We start from the raw sequence: 25,165 nt of genomic DNA, 5'->3' as shown, positions 1-25,165 counted from the left end.
TGCGCGGAAAAGGAGGCAAGGGTGGGTAGAGAGAAAATGACGGTGGAAGGGGCGAGCGGAGGAGAAAACATCCTCCCAGCGACAGCGAGGAGCTATGATGGAGCTCCTGGAGCGGAATATGACATGGAGGGTGCGAAAGAGAGGGGGGAATCGAGAGCTGCGCGGAAAAGGAGGCAAGGGTGGGTAGAGAGAAAATGACGGTGGAAGGGGCGAGCGGAGGAGAAAACATCCTCCCAGCGACAGCAAGGAGCTATGATGGAGCTCCTGGAGCGGAATATGACATGGAGGGTGCGAAAGAGAGGGGGGAATCGAGAGCTGCGCGGAAAAGGAGGCAAGGGTGGGTAGAGAGAAAATGACGGTGGAAGGGGCGAGCGGAGGAGAAAACATCCTCCCAGCGACAGTGAGGAGCTATGATGGAACTCCTGGAGCGGAATATGACATGGAGGGTGCGAAAGAGAGGGGGGAATCGAGAGCTGCGCGGAAAAGGAGGCAAGGGTGGGTAGAGAGAAAATGACGGTGGAAGGGGCGAGCGGAGGAGAAAACATCCTCCCAGCGACAGCGATTAGCTATGATGGAGCTCCTGGAGCGGAATATGACATGGAGGGTGCGAAAGAGAGGGGGGAATCGAGAGCTGCGCGGAGAAGGAGGCAAGGGTGGGTAGAGAGAAAATGACGGTGGAAGGGGCGAGCGGAGGAGAAAACATCCTCCCAGCGACAGTGAGGAGCTATGATGGAACTCCTGGAGCGGAATATGACATGGAGGGTGCGAAAGAGAGGGGGGAATCGAGAGCTGCGCGGAAAAGGAGGCAAGGGTGGGTAGAGAGAAAATGACGGTGGAAGGGGCGAGCGGAGGAGAAAACATCCTCCCAGCGACAGCAAGGAGCTATGATGGAGCTCCTGGAGCGGAATATGACATGGAGGGTGCGAAAGAGAGGGGGGAATCGAGAGCTGCGCGGAGAAGGAGGCAAGGGTGGGTAGAGAGAAAATGACGGTGGAAGGTGCGAGCGGAGGAGAAAACATCCTCCCAGCGACAGTGAGGAGCTATGATGGAACTCCTGGAGCGGAATATGACATGGAGGGTGCGAAAGAGAGGGGGGAATCGAGAGCTGCGCGGAAAAGGAGGCAAGGGTGGGTAGAAAGAAAATGACGGTGGAAGGGGCGAGCGGAGGAGAAAACATCCTCCCAGCGACAGCAAGGAGCTATGATGGAGCTCCTGGAGCGGAATATGACATGGAGGGTGCGAAAGAGAGGGGGGAATCGAGAGCTGCGCGGAAAAGGAGGCAAGGGTGGGTAGAGAGAAAATGACGGTGGAAGGGGCGAGCGGAGGAGAAAACATCCTCCCAGCGACAGTGAGGAGCTATGATGGAACTCCTGGAGCGGAATATGACATTGAGGGTGCGAAAGAGAGGGGGGAATCGAGAGCTGCGCGGAAAAGGAGGCAAGGGTGGGTAGAGAGAAAATGACGGTGGAAGGGGCGAGCGGAGGAGAAAACTTCCTCCCAGCGACAGTGAGGAGCTATGATGGAACTCCTGGAGCGGAATATGACATGGAGGGTGCGAAAGAGAGGGGGGAATCGAGAGCTGCGCGGAAAAGGAGGCAAGGGTGGGTAGAGAGAAAATGACGGTGGAAGGGGCGAGCGGAGGAGAAAACATCCTCCCAGCGACAGTGAGGAGCTATGATGGAACTCCTGGAGCGGAATATGACATTGAGGGTGCGAAAGAGAGGGGGGAATCGAGAGCTGCGCGGAAAAGGAGGCAAGGGTGGGTAGAGAGAAAATGACGGTGGAAGGGGCGAGCGGAGGAGAAAACATCCTCCCAGCGACAGTGAGGAGCTATGATGGAACTCCTGGAGCGGAATATGACATGGAGGGTGCGAAAGAGAGGGGGGAATCGAGAGCTGCGCGGAAAAGGAGGCAAGGGTGGGTAGAGAGAAAATGACGGTGGAAGGGGCGAGCGGAGGAGAAAACATCCTCCCAGCGACAGCAAGGAGCTATGATGGAGCTCCTGGAGCGGAATATGAGATGGAGGGTGCGAAAGAGAGGGGGGAATCGAGAGCTGCGCGGAAAAGGAGGCAAGGGTGGGTAGAGAGAAAATGACGGTGGAAGGGGCGAGCGGAGGAGAAAACTTCCTCCCAGCGACAGTGAGGAGCTATGATGGAACTCCTGGAGCGGAATATGACATGGAGGGTGCGAAAGAGAGGGGGGAATCGAGAGCTGCGCGGAAAAGGAGGCAAGGGTGGGTAGAGAGAAAATGACGGTGGAAGAGGCGAGCGGAGGAGAAAACATCCTCCCAGCGACAGTGAGGAGCTATGATGGAACTCCTGGAGCGGAATATGACATGGAGGGTGCGAAAGAGAGGGGGGAATCGAGAGCTGCGCGGAAAAGGAGGCAAGGGTGGGTAGAGAGAAAATGACGGTGGAAGGGGCGAGCGGAGGAGAAAACATCCTCCCAGCGACAGCGAGGAGCTATGATGGAGCTCCTGGAGCGGAATATGACATGGAGGGTGCGAAAGAGAGGGGGGAATCGAGAGCTGCGCGGAGAAGGAGGCAAGGGTGGGTAGAGAGAAAATGACGGTGGAAGGGGCGAGCGGAGGAGAAAACATCCTCCCAGCGACAGTGAGGAGCTATGATGGAACTCCTGGAGCGGAATATGACATGGAGGGTGCGAAAGAGAGGGGGGAATCGAGAGCTGCGCGGAAAAGGAGGCAAGGGTGGGTAGAGAGAAAATGACGGTGGAAGGGGCGAGCGGAGGAGAAAACATCCTCCCAGCGACAGCGAGGAGCTATGATGGAGCTCCTGGAGCGGAATATGACATGGAGGGTGCGAAAGAGAGGGGGGAATCGAGAGCTGCGCGGAGAAGGAGGCAAGGGTGGGTAGAGAGAAAATGACGGTGGAAGGGGCGAGCGGAGGAGAAAACATCCTCCCAGCGACAGTGAGGAGCTATGATGGAACTCCTGGAGCGGAATATGACATGGAGGGTGCGAAAGAGAGGGGGGAATCGAGAGCTGCGCGGAAAAGGAGGCAAGGGTGGGTAGAGAGAAAATGACGGTGGAAGGGGCGAGCGGAGGAGAAAACATCCTCCCAGCGACAGCAAGGAGCTATGATGGAGCTCCTGGAGCGGAATATGACATGGAGGGTGCGAAAGAGAGGGGGGAATCGAGAGCTGCGCGAAAAAGGAGGCAAGGGTGGGTAGAGAGAAAATGACGGTGGAAGGGGCGAGCGGAGGAGAAAACATCCTCCCAGCGACAGTGAGGAGCTATGATGGAACTCCTGGAGCGGAATATGACATGGAGGGTGCGAAAGAGAGGGGGGAATCGAGAGCTGTGCGGAAAAGGAGGCAAGGGTGGGTAGAGAGAAAATGACGGTGGAAGGGGCGAGCGGAGGAGAAAACATCCTCCCAGCGACAGCGAGGAGCTATGATGGAGCTCCTGGAGCGGAATATGACATGGAGGGTGCGAAAGAGAGGGGGGAATCGAGAGCTGCGCGGAGAAGGAGGCAAGGGTGGGTAGAGAGAAAATGACGGTGGAAGGGGCGAGCGGAGGAGAAAACATCCTCCCAGCGACAGCAAGGAGCTATGATGGAGCTCCTGGAGCGGAATATGACATGGAGGGTGCGAAAGAGAGGGGGGAATCAAGAGCTGCGCGGAAAAGGAGGCAAGGGTGGGTAGAGAGAAAATGATGGTGGAAGGGGCGAGCGAAGGAGAAAACATCCTCCCAGCGACAGCGAGGAGCTATGATGGAGCTCCTGGAGCGGAATATAACATGGAGGGTGCGAAAGAGAGGGGGGAATCGAGAGCTGCGCGGAGAAGGAGGCAAGGGTGGGTAGAGAGAAAATGACGGTGGAAGGGGCGAGCGGAGGACAAAAATATCCTCCCAGCGACAGTGAGGAGCTATGATGGAACTCCTGGAGCGGAATATGACATGGAGGGTGCGAAAGAGAGGGGGGAATCGAGAGCTGCGCGGAAAAGGAGGCAAGGGTGGGTAGAGAGAAAATGACGGTGGAAGGGGCGAGCGAAGGAGAAAACATCCTCCCAGCGACAGCGAGGAGCTATGATGGAGCTCCTGGAGCGGAATATGACATGGAGGGTGCGAAAGAGAGGGGGGAATCGAGAGCTGCGCGGAGAAGGAGGCAAGGGTGGGTAGAGAGAAAATGACGGTGGAAGGGGCGAGCGGAGGAGAAAACATCCTCCCAGCGACAGTGAGGAGCTATGATGGAGCTCCTGGAGCTGGATGTAATATGGAGGGTGCGAGAGAGAGGGGGGAATCGAGAGCTGCGCGGAGAAGGAGGCAAGGGTGGGTAGAGAGAAAATGACGGTGGAAGGGGCGAGCGGAGGAGAAAACATCCTCCCAGCGACAGCGAGGAGCTATGATGGAGCTCCTGGAGCGGAATATGACATGGAGGGTGCGAAAGAGAGGGGGGAATCGAGAGCTGCGCGGAGAAGGAGGCAAGGGTGGGTAGAGAGAAAATGACGGTGGAAGGGGCGAGCGGAGGAGAAAACATCCTCCCAGCGACAGCGAGGAGCTATGATGGAGCTCCTGGAGCTGGATGTAATATGGAGGGTGCGAGAGAGAGGAGGGAATCGAGAGCTGCGCGGAGAAGGAGGCAAGGGTGGGTAGAGAGAAAATGACGGTGGAAGGGGCGAGCGGAGGAGAAAACATCCTCCCAGCAACAGCGAGGAGCTATGATGGAGCTCCTGGAGCGGAATATGACATGGAGGGTGCGAAAGAGAGGGGGGAATCGAGAGCTGCGCGGAGAAGGAGGCAAGGGTGGGTAGAGAGAAAATGACGGTGGAAGGGGCGAGCGGAGGAGAAAACATCCTCCCAGCGACAGTGAGGAGCTATGATGTAGCTCCTGGAGCTGGATGTAATATGGAGGGTGCGAGAGAGAGGAGGGAATCGAGAGCTGCGCGGAGAAGGAGGCAAGGGTGGGTAGAGAGAAAATGACGGTGGAAGGGGCGAGCGGAGGAGAAAACATCCTCCCAGCAACAGCGAGGAGCTATGATGGAGCTCCTGGAGCGGAATATGACATGGAGGGTGTGAAAGAGAGGGGGGAATCGAGAGCTGCGCGGAGAAGGAGGCAAGGGTGGGTAGAGAGAAAATGACGGTGGAAGGGGCGAGCGGAGGAGAAAACATCCTCCCAGCGACAGCAAGGAGCTATGATGGAGCTCCTGGAGCTGGATGTAATATGGAGGGTGCGAGAGAGAGGGGGGAATCGAGAGCTGCGCGGAGAAGGAGGCAAGGGTGGGTAGATAGAAAATGACGGTGGAAGGGGCGAGCGGAGGAGAAAACATCCTCCCAGCGACAGCGAGGAGCTATGATGGAGCTCCTGGAGCGGAATATGACATGGAGGGTGCGAAAGAGAGGGGGAATCGAGAGCTGCGCGGAGAAGGAGGCAAGGGTGGGTAGAGAGAAAATGACGGTGGAAGGGGCGAGCGGAGGAGAAAACATCCTCCCAGCGACAGTGAGGAGCTATGATGGAACTCCTGGAGCGGAATATGACATGGAGGGTGCGAAAGAGAGGGGGGAATCGAGAGCTGCGCGGAAAAGGAGGCAAGGGTGGGTAGAGAGAAAATGACGGTGGAAGGGGCGAGCGGAGGAGAAAACATCCTCCCAGCGACAGCGATTAGCTATGATGGAGCTCCTGGAGCGGAATATGACATGGAGGGTGCGAAAGAGAGGGGGGAATCGAGAGCTGCGCGGAGAAGGAGGCAAGGGTGGGTAGAGAGAAAATGACGGTGGAAGGGGCGAGCGGAGGAGAAAACATCCTCCCAGCGACAGTGAGGAGCTATGATGGAACTCCTGGAGCGGAATATGACATGGAGGGTGCGAAAGAGAGGGGGGAATCGAGAGCTACGCGGAAAAGGAGGCAAGGGTGGGTAGAGAGAAAATGACGGTGGAAGGGGCGAGCGGAGGAGAAAACATCCTCCCAGCGACAGCAAGGAGCTATGATGGAGCTCCTGGAGCGGAATATGACATGGAGGGTGCGAAAGAGAGGGGGGAATCGAGAGCTGCGTGGAAAAGGAGGCAAGGGTGGGTAGAGAGAAAATGACGGTGGAAGGGGCGAGCGGAGGAGAAAACATCCTCCCAGCGACAGTGAGGAGCTATGATGGAACTCCTGGAGCGGAATATGACATGGAGGGTGCGAAAGAGAGGGGGGAATCGAGAGCTGCGCGGAAAAGGAGGCAAGGGTGGGTAGAGAGAAAATGACGGTGGAAGGGGCGAGCGAAGGAGAAAACATCCTCCCAGCGACAGCGAGGAGCTATGATGGAGCTCCTGGAGCGGAATATGACATGGAGGGTGCGAAAGAGAGGGGGGAATCGAGAGCTGCGCGGAGAAGGAGGCAAGGGTGGGTAGAGAGAAAATGACGGTGGAAGGGGCGAGCGGAGGAGAAAACATCCTCCCAGCGACAGTGAGGAGCTATGATGGAGCTCCTGGAGCTGGATGTAATATGGAGGGTGCGAGAGAGAGGGGGGAATCGAGAGCTGCGCGGAGAAGGAGGCAAGGGTGGGTAGAGAGAAAATGACGGTGGAAGGGGCGAGCGGAGGAGAAAACATCCTCCCAGCGACAGCGAGGAGCTATGATGGAGCTCCTGGAGCGGAATATGACATGGAGGGTGCGAAAGAGAGGGGGGAATCGAGAGCTGCGCGGAGAAGGAGGCAAGGGTGGGTAGAGAGAAAATGACGGTGGAAGGGGCGAGCGGAGGAGAAAACATCCTCCCAGCGACAGCGAGGAGCTATGATGGAGCTCCTGGAGCTGGATGTAATATGGAGGGTGCGAGAGAGAGGAGGGAATCGAGAGCTGCGCGGAGAAGGAGGCAAGGGTGGGTAGAGAGAAAATGACGGTGGAAGGGGCGAGCGGAGGAGAAAACATCCTCCCAGCAACAGCGAGGAGCTATGATGGAGCTCCTGGAGCGGAATATGACATGGAGGGTGCGAAAGAGAGGGGGGAATCGAGAGCTGCGCGGAGAAGGAGGCAAGGGTGGGTAGAGAGAAAATGACGGTGGAAGGGGCGAGCGGAGGAGAAAACATCCTCCCAGCGACAGTGAGGAGCTATGATGTAGCTCCTGGAGCTGGATGTAATATGGAGGGTGCGAGAGAGAGGAGGGAATCGAGAGCTGCGCGGAGAAGGAGGCAAGGGTGGGTAGAGAGAAAATGACGGTGGAAGGGGCGAGCGGAGGAGAAAACATCCTCCCAGCAACAGCGAGGAGCTATGATGGAGCTCCTGGAGCGGAATATGACATGGAGGGTGTGAAAGAGAGGGGGGAATCGAGAGCTGCGCGGAGAAGGAGGCAAGGGTGGGTAGAGAGAAAATGACGGTGGAAGGGGCGAGCGGAGGAGAAAACATCCTCCCAGCGACAGCAAGGAGCTATGATGGAGCTCCTGGAGCTGGATGTAATATGGAGGGTGCGAGAGAGAGGGGGGAATCGAGAGCTGCGCGGAGAAGGAGGCAAGGGTGGGTAGATAGAAAATGACGGTGGAAGGGGCGAGCGGAGGAGAAAACATCCTCCCAGCGACAGCGAGGAGCTATGATGGAGCTCCTGGAGCGGAATATGACATGGAGGGTGCGAAAGAGAGGGGGAATCGAGAGCTGCGCGGAGAAGGAGGCAAGGGTGGGTAGAGAGAAAATGACGGTGGAAGGGGCGAGCGGAGGAGAAAACATCCTCCCAGCGACAGTGAGGAGCTATGATGGAACTCCTGGAGCGGAATATGACATGGAGGGTGCGAAAGAGAGGGGGGAATCGAGAGCTGCGCGGAAAAGGAGGCAAGGGTGGGTAGAGAGAAAATGACGGTGGAAGGGGCGAGCGGAGGAGAAAACATCCTCCCAGCGACAGCGATTAGCTATGATGGAGCTCCTGGAGCGGAATATGACATGGAGGGTGCGAAAGAGAGGGGGGAATCGAGAGCTGCGCGGAGAAGGAGGCAAGGGTGGGTAGAGAGAAAATGACGGTGGAAGGGGCGAGCGGAGGAGAAAACATCCTCCCAGCGACAGTGAGGAGCTATGATGGAACTCCTGGAGCGGAATATGACATGGAGGGTGCGAAAGAGAGGGGGGAATCGAGAGCTACGCGGAAAAGGAGGCAAGGGTGGGTAGAGAGAAAATGACGGTGGAAGGGGCGAGCGGAGGAGAAAACATCCTCCCAGCGACAGCAAGGAGCTATGATGGAGCTCCTGGAGCGGAATATGACATGGAGGGTGCGAAAGAGAGGGGGGAATCGAGAGCTGCGTGGAAAAGGAGGCAAGGGTGGGTAGAGAGAAAATGACGGTGGAAGGGGCGAGCGGAGGAGAAAACATCCTCCCAGCGACAGTGAGGAGCTATGATGGAACTCCTGGAGCGGAATATGACATTGAGGGTGCGAAAGAGAGGGGGGAATCGAGAGCTGCGCGGAAAAGGAGGCAAGGGTGGGTAGAGAGAAAATGACGGTGGAAGGGGCGAGCGGAGGAGAAAACATCCTCCCAGCGACAGTGAGGAGCTATGATGGAACTCCTGGAGCGGAATATGACATTGAGGGTGCGAAAGAGAGGGGGGAATCGAGAGCTGCGCGGAAAAGGAGGCAAGGGTGGGTAGAGAGAAAATGACGGTGGAAGGGGCGAGCGGAGGAGAAAACATCCTCCCAGCGACAGCGAGGAGCTATGATGGAGCTCCTGGAGCGGAATATGACATGGAGGGTGCGAAAGAGAGGGGGGAATCGAGAGCTGCGCGGAAAAGGAGGCAAGGGTGGGTAGAGAGGAAATGACGGTGGAAGGGGCGAGCGGAGGAGAAAACTTCCTCCCAGCGACAGTGAGGAGCTATGATGGAACTCCTGGAGCGGAATATGACATGGAGGGTGCGAAAGAGAGGGGGGAATCGAGAGCTGCGCGGAAAAGGAGGCAAGGGTGGGTAGAGAGAAAATGACGGTGGAAGGGGCGAGCGGAGGAGAAAACATCCTCCCAGCGACAGTGAGGAGCTATGATGGAACTCCTGGAGCGGAATATGACATTGAGGGTGCGAAAGAGAGGGGGGAATCGAGAGCTGCGCGGAAAAGGAGGCAAGGGTGGGTAGAGAGAAAATGACGGTGGAAGGGGCGAGCGGAGGAGAAAACATCCTCCCAGCGACAGCGAGGAGCTATGATGGAGCTCCTGGAGCGGAATATGACATGGAGGGTGCGAAAGAGAGGGGGGAATCGAGAGCTGCGCGGAAAAGGAGGCAAGGGTGGGTAGAGAGAAAATGACGGTGGAAGGGGCGAGCGGAGGAGAAAACATCCTCCCAGCGACAGTGAGGAGCTATGATGGAACTCCTGGAGCGGAATATGACATGGAGGGTGCGAAAGAGAGGGGGGAATCGAGAGCTGCGCGGAAAAGGAGGCAAGGGTGGGTAGAGAGAAAATGACGGTGGAAGGGGCGAGCGGAGGAGAAAACATCCTCCCAGCGACAGCAAGAAACTATGATGGAGCTCCTGGAGCGGAATATGACATGGAGGGTGCGAAAGAGAGGGGGGAATCGAGAGCTGCGCGGAAAAGGAGGCAAGGGTGGGTAGAGAGAAAATGACGGTGGAAGGGGCGAGCGGAGGAGAAAACATCCTCCCAGCGACAGTGAGGAGCTATGATGGAACTCCTGGAGCGGAATATGACATGGAGGGTGCGAAAGAGAGGGGGGAATCGAGAGCTGTGCGGAAAAGGAGGCAAGGGTGGGTAGAGAGAAAATGACGGTGGAAGGGGCGAGCGGAGGAGAAAACATCCTCCCAGCGACAGCGAGGAGCTATGATGGAGCTCCTGGAGCGGAATATGACATGGAGGGTGCGAAAGAGAGGGGGGAATCGAGAGCTGCGCGGAGAAGGAGGCAAGGGTGGGTAGAGAGAAAATGACGGTGGAAGGGGCGAGCGGAGGAGAAAACATCCTCCCAGCGACAGTGAGGAGCTATGATGGAACTCCTGGAGCGGAATATGACATGGAGGGTGCGAAAGAGAGGGGGGAATCGAGAGCTGCGCGGAAAAGGAGGCAAGGGTGGGTAGAGATAAAATGACGGTGGAAGGGGCGAGCGGAGGAGAAAACATCCTCCCAGCGACAGCAAGGAGCTATGATGGAGCTCCTGGAGCGGAATATGACATGGAGGGTGCGAAAGAGAGGGGGGAATCGAGAGCTGCGCGGAAAAGGAGGCAAGGGTGGGTAGAGAGAAAATGACGGTGGAAGGGGCGAGCGGAGGAGAAAACATCCTCCCAGCGACAGTGAGGAGCTATGATGGAACTCCTGGAGCGGAATATGACATGGAGGGTGCGAAAGAGAGGGGGGAATCGAGAGCTGCGCGGAAAAGGAGGCAAGGGTGGGTAGAGAGAAAATGACGGTGGAAGGGGCGAGCGGAGGAGAAAACATCCTCCCAGCGACAGTGAGGAGCTATGATGGAACTCCTGGAGCGGAATATGACATTGAGGGTGCGAAAGAGAGGGGGGAATCGAGAGCTGCGCGGAAAAGGAGGCAAGGGTGGGTAGAGAGAAAATGACGGTGGAAGGGGCGAGCGGAGGAGAAAACATCCTCCCAGCGACAGCGAGGAGCTATGATGGAGCTCCTGGAGCGGAATATGACATGGAGGGTGCGAAAGAGAGGGGGGAATCGAGAGCTGCGCGGAAAAGGAGGCAAGGGTGGGTAGAGAGAAAATGACGGTGGAAGGGGCGAGCGGAGGAGAAAACATCCTCCCAGCGACAGTGAGGAGCTATGATGGAACTCCTGGAGCGGAATATGACATGGAGGGTGCGAAAGAGAGGGGGGAATCGAGAGCTGCGCGGAAAAGGAGGCAAGGGTGGGTAGAGAGAAAATGACGGTGGAAGGGGCGAGCGGAGGAGAAAACATCCTCCCAGCGACAGCAAGGAGCTATGATGGAGCTCCTGGAGCGGAATATGACATGGAGGGTGCGAAAGAGAGGGGGGAATCGAGAGCTGCGTGGAAAAGGAGGCAAGGGTGGGTAGAGAGAAAATGACGGTGGAAGGGGCGAGCGGAGGAGAAAACTTCCTCCCAGCGACATTGAGGAGCTATGATGGAACTCCTGGAGCGGAATATGACATGGAGGGTGCGAAAGAGAGGGGGGAATCGAGAGCTGCGCGGAAAAGGAGGCAAGGGTGGGTAGAGAGAAAATGACGGTGGAAGAGGCGAGCGTAGGAGAAAACATCCTCCCAGCGACAGTGAGGAGCTATGATGGAACTCCTGGAGCGGAATATGACATGGAGGGTGCGAAAGAGAGGGGGGAATCGAGAGCTGCGCGGAAAAGGAGGCAAGGGTGGGTAGAGAGAAAATGACGGTGGAAGGGGCGAGCGGAGGAGAAAACATCCTCCCAGCGACAGCAAGGAGCTATGATGGAGCTCCTGGAGCGGAATATGACATGGAGGGTGCGAAAGAGAGGGGGGAATCGAGAGCTGCGCGGAAAAGGAGGCAAGGGTGGGTAGAGAGAAAATGACGGTGGAAGGGGCGAGCGGAGGAGAAAACTTCCTCCCAGCGACAGTGAGGAGCTATGATGGAACTCCTGGAGCGGAATATGACATGGAGGGTGCGAAAGAGAGGGGGGAATCGAGAGCTGCGCGGAAAAGGAGGCAAGGGTGGGTAGAGAGAAAATGACGGTGGAAGGGGCGAGCGGAGGAGAAAACATCCTCCCAGCGACAGCGATTAGCTATGATGGAGCTCCTGGAGTGGAATATGACATGGAGGGTGCGAAAGAGAGGGGGGAATCGAGAGCTGCGCGGAGAAGGAGGCAAGGGTGGGTAGAGAGAAAATGACGGTGGAAGGGGCGAGCGGAGGAGAAAACATCCTCCCAGCGACAGTGAGGAGCTATGATGGAACTCCTGGAGCGGAATATGACATGGAGGGTGCGAAAGAGAGGGGGGAATCGAGAGCTGCGCGGAAAAGGAGGCAAGGGTGGGTAGAGAGAAAATGACGGTGGAAGGGGCGAGCGGAGGAGAAAACATCCTCCCAGCGACAGCAAGGAGCTATGATGGAGCTCCTGGAGCGGAATATGACATGGAGGGTGCGAAAGAGAGGGGGGAATCGAGAGCTGCGCGGAAAAGGAGGCAAGGGTGGGTAGAGAGAAAATGACGGTGGAAGGGGCGAGCAGAGGAGAAAACTTCCTCCCAGCGACAGTGAGGAGCTATGATGGAACTCCTGGAGCGGAATATGACATGGAGGGTGCGAAAGAGAGGGGGGAATCGAGAGCTGCGCGGAAAAGGAGGCAAGGGTGGGTAGAGAGAAAATGATGGTGGAAGGGGCGAGCGGAGGAGAAAACATCCTCCCAGCGACAGTGAGGAGCTATGATGGAACTCCTGGAGCGGAATATGACATGGGGGGTGCGAAAGAGAGGGGGGAATCGAGAGCTGCGCGGAAAAGGAGGCAAGGGTGGGTAGAGAGAAAATGACGGTGGAAGGGGCGAGCGGAGGAGAAAACATCCTCCCAGCGACAGCAAGGAGCTATGATGGAGCTCCTGGAGTGGAATATGACATGGAGGGTGCGAAAGAGAGGGGGGAATCGAGAGCTGCGCGGAAAAGGAGGCAAGGGTGGGTAGAGAGAAAATGACGGTGGAAGGGGCGAGCGGAGGAGAAAACATCCTCCCAGCGACAGCGAGGAGCGATGATGGAGCTCCTGGAGCGGAATATGACATGGAGGGTGCGAAAGAGAGGGGGGAATCGAGAGCTGCGCGGAGAAGGAGGCAAGGGTGGGTAGAGAGAAAATGACGGTGGAAGGGGCGAGCGGAGGAGAAAACATCCTCCCAGCGACAGTGAGGAGCTATGATGGAACTCCTGGAGCGGAATATGACATGGAGGGTGCGAAAGAGAGGGGGGAATCGAGAGCTGCGCGGAAAAGGAGGCAAGGGTGGGTAGAGAGAAAATGACGGTGGAAGGGGCGAGCGGAGGAGAAAACATCCTCCCAGCGACAGCAAGGAGCTATGATGGAGCTCCTGGAGCGGAATATGACATGGAGGGTGCGAAAGAGAGGGGGGAATCGAGAGCAGCGCGGAAAAGGAGGCAAGGGTGGGTAGAGAGAAAATGACGGTGGAAGGGGCGAGCGGAGGAGAAAACATCCTCCCAGCAACAGTGAGGAGCTATGATGGAACTCCTGGAGCGGAATATGACATGGAGGGTGCAAAAGAGAGGGGGGAATCGAGAGCTGCGCGGAAAAGGAGGCAAGGGTGGGTAGAGAGAAAATGACGGTGGAAGGGGCGAGCGGAGGAGAAAACATCCTCCCAGCGACAGTGAGGAGCTATGATGGAACTCCTGGAGCGGAATATGACATGGAGGGTGCAAAAGAGAGGGGGGAATCGAGAGCTGCGCGGAAAAGGAGGCAAGGGTGGGTAGAGAGAAAATGACGGTGGAAGGGGCGAGCGGAGGAGAAAACATCCTCCCAGCGACAGTGAGGAGCTATGATGGAACTCCTGGAGCGGAATATGACATGGAGGGTGCGAAAGAGAGGGGGGAATCGAGAGCTGCGCGGAAAAGGAGGCAAGGGTGGGTAGAGAGAAAATGACGGTGGAAGGGGCGAGCGGAGGAGAAAACATCCTCCCAGCGACAGCGATTAGCTATGATGGAGCTCCTGGAGCGGAATATGACATGGAGGGTGCGAAAGAGAGGGGGGAATCGAGAGCTGCGCGGAAAAGGAGGCAAGGGTGGGTAGAGAGAAAATGACGGTGGAAGGGGCGAGCGGAGGAGAAAACATCCTCCCAGCGACAGCGATTAGCTATGATGGAGCTCCTGGAGCGGAATATGACATGGAGGGTGCGAAAGAGAGGGGGGAATCGAGAGCTGCGCGGAGAAGGAGGCAAGGGTGGGTAGAGAGAAAATGACGGTGGAAGGGGCGAGCGGAGGAGAAAACATCCTCCCAGTGACAGTGAGGAGCTATGATGGAACTCCTGGAGCGGAATATGACATGGAGGGTGCGAAAGAGAGGGGGGAATCGAGAGCTGCGCGGAAAAGGAGGCAAGGGTGGGTAGAGAGAAAATGACGGTGGAAGGGGCGAGCGGAGGAGAAAACATCCTCCCAGCGACAGCAAGGAGCTATGATGGAGCTCCTGGAGCGGAATATGACATGGAGGGTGCGAAAGAGAGGGGGGAATCGAGAGCTGCGCGGAAAAGGAGGCAAGGGTGGGTAGAGAGAAAATGACGGTGGAAGGGGCGAGCGGAGGAGAAAACTTCCTCCCAGCGACAGTGAGGAGCTATGATGGAACTCCTGGAGCGGAATATGACATGGAGGGTGCGAAAGAGAGGGGGGAATCGAGAGCTGCGCGGAAAAGGAGGCAAGGGTGGGTAGAGAGAAAATGATGGTGGAAGGGGCGAGCGGAGGAGAAAACATCCTCCCAGCGACAGTGAGGAGCTATGATGGAACTCCTGGAGCGGAATATGACATGGAGGGTGCGAAAGAGAGGGGAGAATCGAGAGCTGCGCGGAAAAGGAGGCAAGGGTGGGTAGAGAGAAAATGACGGTGGAAGGGGCGAGCGGAGGAGAAAACATCCTCCCAGCGACAGCGAGGAGCTATGATGGAGCTCCTGGAGCGGAATATGACATGGAGGGTGCGAAAGAGAGGGGGGAATGGAGAGCTGCGCGGAGAAGGAGGCAAGGGTGGGTAGAGAGAAAATGACGGTGGAAGGGGCGAGCGGAGGAGAAAACATCCTCCCAGCAACAGTGAGGAGCTATGATGGAACTCCTGGAGCGGAATATGACATGGAGGGTGCGAAAGAGAGGGGGGAATCGAGAGCTGCGCGGAAAAGGAGGCAAGGGTGGGTAGAGAGAAAATGACGGTGGAAGGGGCGAGCGGAGGAGAAAACTTCCTCCCAGCGACAGTGAGGAGCTATGATGGAACTCCTGGAGCGGAATATGACATGGAGGGTGCGAAAGAGAGGGGGGAATCGAGAGCTGCGCGGAAAAGGAGGCAAGGGAGGGTAGAGAGAAAATGACGGTGGAAGGGGCGAGCGGAGGAGAAAACATCCTCCCAGCGACAGCGAGGAGCTATGATGGAGCTCCTGGAGCGGAATATGACATGGAGGGTGCGAAAGAGAGGGGGGAATCGAGAGCTGCGCGGAAAAGGAGGCAAGGGTGGGTAGAGAGAAAATGACGGTGGAAGGGGCGAGCGGAGGAGAAAACTTCCTCCCAGCGACAGTGCGGAGCTATGACTGAACTCCTGGAGCGGAATATGACATGGAGGGTGCGAAAGAGAGGGGGGAATCGAGAGCTGCGCGGAAAAGGAGGCAAGGGTGGGTAGAGAGAAAATGACGGTGGAAGGGGCGAGCGGAGGAGAAAACATCCTCCCAGCGACAGTGAGGAGCTATGATGGAACTCCTGGAGCGGAATATGACATTGAGGGTGCGAAAGAGAGGGGGGAATCGAGAGCTGCGCGGAAAAGGAGGCAAGGGTGGGTAGAGATAAAATGACGGTGGAAGGGGCGAGCGGAGGAGAAAACATCCTCCCAGCGACAGCGAGGAGCTATGATGGAGCTCCTGGAGCGGAATATGACATGAAGGGTGCGAAAGAGAGGGGGGAATCGAGAGCTGCGCGGAAAAGGAGGCAAGGGTGGGTAGAGAGAAAATGACGGTGGAAGGGGCGAGCGGAGGAGAAAACTTCCTCCCAGCGACAGTGAGGAGCTATGATGGAACTCCTGGAGCGGAATATGACATGGAGGGTGCGAAAGAGAGGGGGGAATCGAGAGCTGCGCGGAAAAGGAGGCAAGGGTGGGTAGAGAGAAAATGACGGTGGAAGGGGCGAGCGGAGGAGAAAACATCCTCCCAGCGACAGTGAGGAGCTATGATGGAACTCCTGGAGCGAAATATGACATGGAGGGTGAGAAAGAGAGGGGGGAATCGAGAGCTGCGCGGAAAAGGAGGCAAGGGTGGGTAGAGAGAAAATGACGGTGGAAGGGGCGAGCGGAGGAGAAACCATCCTCCCAGCGACAGCAAGGAGCTATGATGGAGCTCCTGGAGCGGAATATGACATGGAGGGTGCGAAAGAGAGGGGGGAATCGAGAGCTGCGCGGAAAAGGAGGCAAGGGTGGGTAGAGAGAAAATGACGGTGGAAGGGGCGAGCGGAGGAGAAAACTTCCTCCCAGCGACAGTGAGGAGCTATGATGGAACTCCTGGAGCGGAATATGACATGGAGGGTGCGAAAGAGAGGGGGGAATCGAGAGCTGCGCGGAAAAGGAGGCAAGGGTGGGTAGAGAGAAAATGACGGTGGAAGGGGCGAGCGGAGGAGAAAACATCCTCCCAGCGACAGCAAGGAGCTATGATGGAGCTCCTGGAGCGGAATATGACATGGAGGGTGCGAAAGAGAGGGGGGAATCGAGAGCTGCGCGGAAAAGGAGGCAAGGGTGGGTAGAGAGAAAATGACGGTGGAAGGGGCGAGCGGAGGAGAAAACTTCCTCCCAGCGACAGTGAGGAGCTATGATGGAACTCCTGGAGCGGAATATGACATGGAGGGTGCGAAAGAGAGGGGGGAATCGAGAGCTGCGCGGAAAAGGAGGCAAGGGTGGGTAGAGAGAAAATGACGGTGGAAGGGGCGAGCGGAGGAGAAAACATCCTCCCAGCGACAGCGATTAGCTATGATGGAGCTCCTGGAGTGGAATATGACATGGAGGGTGCGAAAGAGAGGGGGGAATCGAGAGCTGCGCGGAGAAGGAGGCAAGGGTGGGTAGAGAGAAAATGACGGTGGAAGGGGCGAGCGGAGGAGAAAACATCCTCCCAGCGACAGTGAGGAGCTATGATGGAACTCCTGGAGCGGAATATGACATGGAGGGTGCGAAAGAGAGGGGGGAATCGAGAGCTGCGCGGAAAAGGAGGCAAGGGTGGGTAGAGAGAAAATGACGGTGGAAGGGGCGAGCGGAGGAGAAAACATCCTCCCAGCGACAGCAAGGAGCTATGATGGAGCTCCTGGAGCGGAATATGACATGGAGGGTGCGAAAGAGAGGGGGGAATCGAGAGCTGCGCGGAAAAGGAGGCAAGGGTGGGTAGAGAGAAAATGACGGTGGAAGGGGCGAGCAGAGGAGAAAACTTCCTCCCAGCGACAGTGAGGAGCTATGATGGAACTCCTGGAGCGGAATATGACATGGAGGGTGCGAAAGAGAGGGGGGAATCGAGAGCTGCGCGGAAAAGGAGGCAAGGGTGGGTAGAGAGAAAATGATGGTGGAAGGGGCGAGCGGAGGAGAAAACATCCTCCCAGCGACAGTGAGGAGCTATGATGGAACTCCTGGAGCGGAATATGACATGGGGGGTGCGAAAGAGAGGGGGGAATCGAGAGCTGCGCGGAAAAGGAGGCAAGGGTGGGTAGAGAGAAAATGACGGTGGAAGGGGCGAGCGGAGGAGAAAACATCCTCCCAGCGACAGCAAGGAGCTATGATGGAGCTCCTGGAGTGGAATATGACATGGAGGGTGCGAAAGAGAGGGGGGAATCGAGAGCTGCGCGGAAAAGGAGGCAAGGGTGGGTAGAGAGAAAATGACGGTGGAAGGGGCGAGCGGAGGAGAAAACATCCTCCCAGCGACAGCGAGGAGCGATGATGGAGCTCCTGGAGCGGAATATGACATGGAGGGTGCGAAAGAGAGGGGGGAATCGAGAGCTGCGCGGAGAAGGAGGCAAGGGTGGGTAGAGAGAAAATGACGGTGGAAGGGGCGAGCGGAGGAGAAAACATCCTCCCAGCGACAGTGAGGAGCTATGATGGAACTCCTGGAGCGGAATATGACATGGAGGGTGCGAAAGAGAGGGGGGAATCGAGAGCTGCGCGGAAAAGGAGGCAAGGGTGGGTAGAGAGAAAATGACGGTGGAAGGGGCGAGCGGAGGAGAAAACATCCTCCCAGCGACAGCAAGGAGCTATGATGGAGCTCCTGGAGCGGAATATGACATGGAGGGTGCGAAAGAGAGGGGGGAATCGAGAGCAGCGCGGAAAAGGAGGCAAGGGTGGGTAGAGAGAAAATGACGGTGGAAGGGGCGAGCGGAGGAGAAAACATCCTCCCAGCAACAGTGAGGAGCTATGATGGAACTCCTGGAGCGGAATATGACATGGAGGGTGCAAAAGAGAGGGGGGAATCGAGAGCTGCGCGGAAAAGGAGGCAAGGGTGGGTAGAGAGAAAATGACGGTGGAAGGGGCGAGCGGAGGAGAAAACATCCTCCCAGCGACAGTGAGGAGCTATGATGGAACTCCTGGAGCGGAATATGACATGGAGGGTGCAAAAGAGAGGGGGGAATCGAGAGCTGCGCGGAAAAGGAGGCAAGGGTGGGTAGAGAGAAAATGACGGTGGAAGGGGCGAGCGGAGGAGAAAACATCCTCCCAGCGACAGTGAGGAGCTATGATGGAACTCCTGGAGCGGAATATGACATGGAGGGTGCGAAAGAGAGGGGGGAATCGAGAGCTGCGCGGAAAAGGAGGCAAGGGTGGGTAGAGAGAAAATGACGGTGGAAGGGGCGAGCGGAGGAGAAAACATCCTCCCAGCGACAGCGATTAGCTATGATGGAGCTCCTGGAGCGGAATATGACATGGAGGGTGCGAAAGAGAGGGGGGAATCGAGAGCTGCGCGGAAAAGGAGGCAAGGGTGGGTAGAGAGAAAATGACGGTGGAAGGGGCGAGCGGAGGAGAAAACATCCTCCCAGCGACAGCGATTAGCTATGATGGAGCTCCTGGAGCGGAATATGACATGGAGGGTGCGAAAGAGAGGGGGGAATCGAGAGCTGCGCGGAGAAGGAGGCAAGGGTGGGTAGAGAGAAAATGACGGTGGAAGGGGCGAGCGGAGGAGAAAACATCCTCCCAGTGACAGTGAGGAGCTATGATGGAACTCCTGGAGCGGAATATGACATGGAGGGTGCGAAAGAGAGGGGGGAATCGAGAGCTGCGCGGAAAAGGAGGCAAGGGTGGGTAGAGAGAAAATGACGGTGGAAGGGGCGAGCGGAGGAGAAAACATCCTCCCAGCGACAGCAAGGAGCTATGATGGAGCTCCTGGAGCGGAATATGACATGGAGGGTGCGAAAGAGAGGGGGGAATCGAGAGCTGCGCGGAAAAGGAGGCAAGGGTGGGTAGAGAGAAAATGACGGTGGAAGGGGCGAGCGGAGGAGAAAACTTCCTCCCAGCGACAGTGAGGAGCTATGATGGAACTCCTGGAGCGGAATATGACATGGAGGGTGCGAAAGAGAGGGGAGAATCGAGAGCTGCGCGGAAAAGGAGGCAAGGGTGGGTAGAGAGAAAATGACGGTGGAAGGGGCGAGCGGAGGAGAAAACATCCTCCCAGCGACAGCGAGGAGCTATGATGGAGCTCCTGGAGCGGAATATGACATGGAGGGTGCGAAAGAGAGGGGGGAATGGAGAGCTGCGCGGAGAAGGAGGCAAGGGTGGGTAGAGAGAAAATGACGGTGGAAGGGGCGAGCGGAGGAGAAAACATCCTCCCAGCAACAGTGAGGAGCTATGATGGAACTCCTGGAGCGGAATATGACATGGAGGGTGCGAAAGAGAGGGGGGAATCGAGAGCTGCGCGGAAAAGGAGGCAAGGGTGGGTAGAGAGAAAATGACGGTGGAAGGGGCGAGCGGAGGAGAAAACATCCTCCCAGCGACAGTGAGGAGCTATGATGGAACTCCTGGAGCGGAATATGACATGGAGGGTGCGAAAGAGAGGGGGGAATCGAGAGCTGCGCGGAAAAGGAGGCAAGGGTGGGTAGAGAGAAAATGACGGTGGAAGGGGCGAGCGGAGGAGAAAACATCCTCCCAGCGACAGCGATTAGCTATGATGGAGCTCCTGGAGCGGAATATGACATGGAGGGTGCGAAAGAGAGGGGGGAATCGAGAGCTGCGCGGAGAAGGAGGCAAGGGTGGGTAGAGAGAAAATGACGGTGGAAGGGGCGAGCGGAGGAGAAAACATCCTCCCAGTGACAGTGAGGAGCTATGATGGAACTCCTGGAGCGGAATATGACATGGAGGGTGCGAAAGAGAGGGGGGAATTGAGAGCTGCGCGGAAAAGGAGGCAAGGGTGGGTAGAGAGAAAATGACGGTGGAAGGGGCGAGCGGAGGAGAAAACATCCTCCCAGCGACAGCGATTAGCTATGATGGAGCTCCTGGAGCGGAATATGACATGGAGGGTGTGAAAGAGAGGGGGGAATCGAGAGCTGCGCGGAGAAGGAGGCAAGGGTGGGTAGAGAGAAAATGACGGTGGAAGGGGCGAGCGGAGGAGAAAACATCCTCCCAGTGACAGTGAGGAGCTATGATGGAACTCCTGGAGCGGAATATGACATGGAGGGTGCGAAAGAGAGGGGGGAATCGAGAGCTGCGCGGAAAAGGAGGCAAGGGTGGGTAGAGAGAAAATGACGGTGGAAGGGGCGAGCGGAGGAGAAAACATCCTCCCAGCGACAGCGATTAGCTATGATGGAGCTCCTGGAGCGGAATATGACATGGAGGGTGCGAAAGAGAGGGGGGAATCGAGAGCTGCGCGGAGAAGGAGGCAAGGGTGGGTAGAGAGAAAATGACGGTGGAAGGGGCGAGCGGAGGAGAAAACATCCTCCCAGCGACAGTGAGGAGCTATGATGGAACTCCTGGAGCGGAATATGACATGGAGGGTGCGAAAGAGAGGGGGGAATCGAGAGCTGCGCGGAAAAGGAGGCAAGGGTGGGTAGAGAGAAAATGACGGTGGAAGGGGCGAGCGGAGGAGAAAACATCCTCCCAGCGACAGCAAGGAGCTATGATGGAGCTCCTGGAGCGGAATATGACATGGAGGGTGCGAAAGAGAGGGGGGAATCGAGAGCTGCGCGGAAAAGGAGGCAAGGGTGGGTAGAGAGAAAATGACGGTGGAAGGGGCGAGCGGAGGAGAAAACTTCCTCCCAGCGACAGTGAGGAGCTATGATGGAACTCCTGGAGCGGAATATGACATGGAGGGTGCGAAAGAGAGGGGGGAATCGAGAGCTGCGCGGAAAAGGAGGCAAGGGTGGGTAGAGAGAAAATGACGGTGGAAGGGGCGAGCGGAGGAGAAAACATCCTCCCAGCGACAGTGAGGAGCTATGATGGAACTCCTGGAGCGGAATATGACATTGAGGGTGCGAAAGAGAGGGGGGAATCGAGAGCTGCGCGGAAAAGGAGGCAAGGGTGGGTAGAGAGAAAATGACGGTGGAAGGGGCGAGCGGAGGAGAAAACATCCTCCCAGCGACAGTGAGGAGCTATGATGGAACTCCTGGAGCGGAATATGACATTGAGGGTGCGAAAGAGAGGGGGGAATCGAGAGCTGCGCGGAAAAGGAGGCAAGGGTGGGTAGAGAGAAAATGACGGTGGAAGGGGCGAGCGGAGGAGAAAACATCCTCCCAGCGACAGCGATTAGCTATGATGGAGCTCCTGGAGCGGAATATGACATGGAGGGTGCGAAAGAGAGGGGGGAATCGAGAGCTGCGCGGAGAAGGAGGCAAGGGTGGGTAGAGAGAAAATGACGGTGGAAGGGGCGAGCGGAGGAGAAAACATCCTCCCAGCGACAGTGAGGAGCTATGATGGAACTCCTGGAGCGGAATATGACATGGAGGGTGCGAAAGAGAGGGGGGAATCGAGAGCTGCGCGGAAAAGGAGGCAAGGGTGGGTAGAGAGAAAATGACGGTGGAAGGGGCGAGCGGAGGAGAAAACATCCTCCCAGCGACAGCAAGGAGCTATGATGGAGCTCCTGGAGCGGAATATGACATGGAGGGTGCGAAAGAGAGGGGGGAATCGAGAGCTGCGCGGAAAAGGAGGCAAGGGTGGGTAGAGAGAAAATGACGGTGGAAGGGGCGAGCGGAGGAGAAAACTTCCTCCCAGCGACAGTGAGGAGCTATGATGGAACTCCTGGAGCGGAATATGACATGGAGGGTGCGAAAGAGAGGGGGGAATCGAGAGCTGCGCGGAAAAGGAGGCAAGGGTGGGTAGAGAGAAAATGACGGTGGAAGGGGCGAGCGGAGGAGAAAACATCCTCCCAGCGACAGTGAGGAGCTATGATGGAACTCCTGGAGCGGAATATGACATTGAGGGTGCGAAAGAGAGGGGGGAATCGAGAGCTGCGCGGAAAAGGAGGCAAGGGTGGGTAGAGAGAAAATGACGGTGGAAGGGGCGAGCGGAGGAGAAAACATCCTCCCAGCGACAGCGAGGAGCTATGATGGAGCTCCTGGAGCGGAATATGACATGGAGGGTGCGAAAGAGAGGGGGGAATCGAGAGCTGCGCGGAGAAGGAGGCAAGGGTGGGTAGAGAGAAAATGACGGTGGAAGGGGCGAGCGGAGGAGAAAACATCCTCCCAGCGACAGTGAGGAGCTATGATGGAACTCCTGGAGCGGAATATGACATGGAGGGTGCGAAAGAGAGGGGGGAATCGAGAGCTGCGCGGAAAAGGAGGCAAGGGTGGGTAGAGAGAAAATGACGGTGGAAGGGGCGAGCGGAGGAGAAAACATCCTCCCAGTGACAGTAAGGAGCTATGATGGAGCTCCTGGAGCGGAATATGACATGGAGGGTGCGAAAGAGAGGGGGGAATCGAGAGCTGCGCGGAGAAGGAGGCAAGGGTGGGTAGAGAGAAAATGACGGTGGAAGAGGCGAGCGGAGGAGAAAACATCCTCCCAGCGACAGTGAGGAGCTATGATGGAACTCCTGGAGCGGAATATGACATGGAGGGTGCGAAAGAGAGGGGGGAATCGAGAGCTGCGCGGAAAAGGAGGCAAGGGTGGGTAGAGAGAAAATGACGGTGGAAGGGGCGAGCGGAGGAGAAAACATCCTCCCAGCGACAGCGAGGAGCTATGATGGAGCTCCTGGAGCGGAATATGACATGGAGGGTGCGAAAGAGAGGGGGGAATCGAGAGCTGCGCGAAGAAGGAGGCAAGGGTGGGTAGAGAGAAAATGACGGTGGAAGGGGCGAGCGGAGGAGAAAACATCCTCCCAGCGACAGTGAGGAGCTATGATGGAACTCCTGGAGCGGAATATGACATGGAGGGTACGAAAGAGAGGGGGGAATCGAGAGCTGTGCGGAAAAGGAGGCAAGGGTGGGTAGAGAGAAAATGACGGTGGAAGGGGCGAGCGGAGGAGAAAACATCCTCCCAGCGACAGCAAGGAGCTATGATGGAGCTCCTGGAGCGGAATATGACATGGAGGGTGCGAAAGAGAGGGGGGAATCGAGAGCTGCGCGGAAAAGGAGGCAAGGGTGGGTAGAGAGAAAATGACGGTGGAAGGGGCGAGCGGAGGAGAAAACTTCCTCCCAGCGACAGTGAGGAGCTATGATGGAACTCCTGGAGCGGAATATGACATGGAGGGTGCGAAAGAGAGGGGGGAATCGAGAGCTGCGCGGAAAAGGAGGCAAGGGTGGGTAGAGAGAAAATGATGGTGGAAGGGGCGAGCGGAGGAGAAAACATCCTCCCAGCGACAGTGAGGAGCTATGATGGAACTCCTGGAGCGGAATATGACATGGAGGGTGCGAAAGAGAGGGGGGAATCGAGAGCTGCGCGGAAAAGGAGGCAAGGGTGGGTAGAGAGAAAATGACGGTGGAAGGGGCGAGCGGAGGAGAAAACATCCTCCCAGCGACAGCAAGGAGCTATGATGGAGCTCCTGGAGTGGAATATGACATGGAGGGTGCGAAAGAGAGGGGGGAATCGAGAGCTGCGCGGAAAAGGAGGAGAGGGTGGGTAGAGAGAAAATGACGGTGGAAGGGGCGAGCGGAGGAGAAAACTTCCTCCCAGCGACAGTGAGGAGCTATGATGGAACTCCTGGAGCGGAATATGACATGGAGGGTGCGAAAGAGAGGGGGGAATCGAGAGCTGCGCGGAAAAGGAGGCAAGGGTGGGTAGAGAGAAAATGACGGTGGAAGGGGCGAGCGGAGGAGAAAACATCCTCCCAGCGACAGCGAGGAGCTATGATGGAGCTCCTGGAGCGGAATATGACATGGAGGGTGCGAAAAAGAGGGGGGAATCGAGAGCTGCGCGAAGAAGGAGGCAAGGGTGGGTAGAGAGAAAATGACGGTGGAAGGGGCGAGCGGAGGAGAAAACATCCTCCCAGCGACAGCGATTAGCTATGATGGAGCTCCTGGAGCGGAATATGACATGGAGGGTGCGAAAGAGAGGGGGGAATCGAGAGCTGCGCGGAGAAGGAGGCAAGGGTGGGTAGAGAGAAAATGACGGTGGAAGGGGCGAGCGGAGGAGAAAACATCCTCCCAGCGACAGTGAGGAGCTATGATGGAACTCCTGGAGCGGAATATGACATGGAGGGTGCGAAAGAGAGGGGGGAATCGAGAGCTGCGCGGAAAAGGAGGCAAGGGTGGGTAGAGAGAAAATGACGGTGGAAGGGGCGAGCGGAGGAGAAAACATCCTCCCAGCGACAGCAAGGAGCTATGATGGAGCTCCTGGAGCGGAATATGACATGGAGGGTGCGAAAGAGAGGGGGGAATCGAGAGCTGCGCGGAAAAGGAGGCAAGGGTGGGTAGAGAGAAAATGACGGTGGAAGGGGCGAGCGGAGGAGAAAACATCCTCCCAGCGACAGTGAGGAGCTATGATGGAACTCCTGGAGCGGAATATGACATGGAGGGTGCGAAAGAGAGGGGGGAATCGAGAGCTGCGCGGAAAAGGAGGCAAGGGGGGGTAGAGAGAAAATGATGGTGGAAGGGGCGAGCGGAGGAGAAAACATCCTCCCAGCGACAGTGAGGAGCTATGATGGAACTCCTGGAGCGGAATATGACATGGAGGGTGCGAAAGAGAGGGGGGAATCGAGAGCTGCGCGGAAAAGGAGGCAAGGGTGGGTAGAGAGAAAATGACGGTGAAAGGGGCGAGCGGAGGAGAAAACATCCTCCCAGCGACAGCGAGGAGCTATGATGGAGCTCCTGGAGCGGAATATGACATGGAGGGTGCGAAAGAGAGGGGGGAATCGAGAGCTGCGCGGAAAAGGAGGCAAGGGTGGGTAGAGAGAAAATGACGGTGGAAGGGGCGAGCGGAGGAGAAAACATCCTCCCAGCGACAGTGAGGAGCTATGATGGAACTCCTGGAGCGGAATATGACATGGAGGGTGCGAAAGAGAGGGGGGAATCGAGAGCTGCGCGGAAAAGGAGGCAAGGGTGGGTAGAGAGAAAATGACGGTGGAAGGGACGAGCAGAGGAGAAAACATCTTCCCAGCGACAGCAAGGAGCTATGATGGAGCTCCTGGAGCGGAATATGACATGGAGGGTGCGCAAGAGAGGGGGGAATCGAGAGCTGCGCGGAGAAGGAGGCAAGGGTGGGTAGAGAGAAAATGACGGT

This window comes from Pelophylax lessonae (assembly GCF_965119305.1).
Source record: "Pelophylax lessonae genome assembly, chromosome: 13".
In the NCBI taxonomy this organism is placed as follows: Eukaryota; Metazoa; Chordata; class Amphibia; order Anura; family Ranidae; genus Pelophylax; species Pelophylax lessonae.
This window is presented reverse-complemented; position numbering follows the sequence as displayed.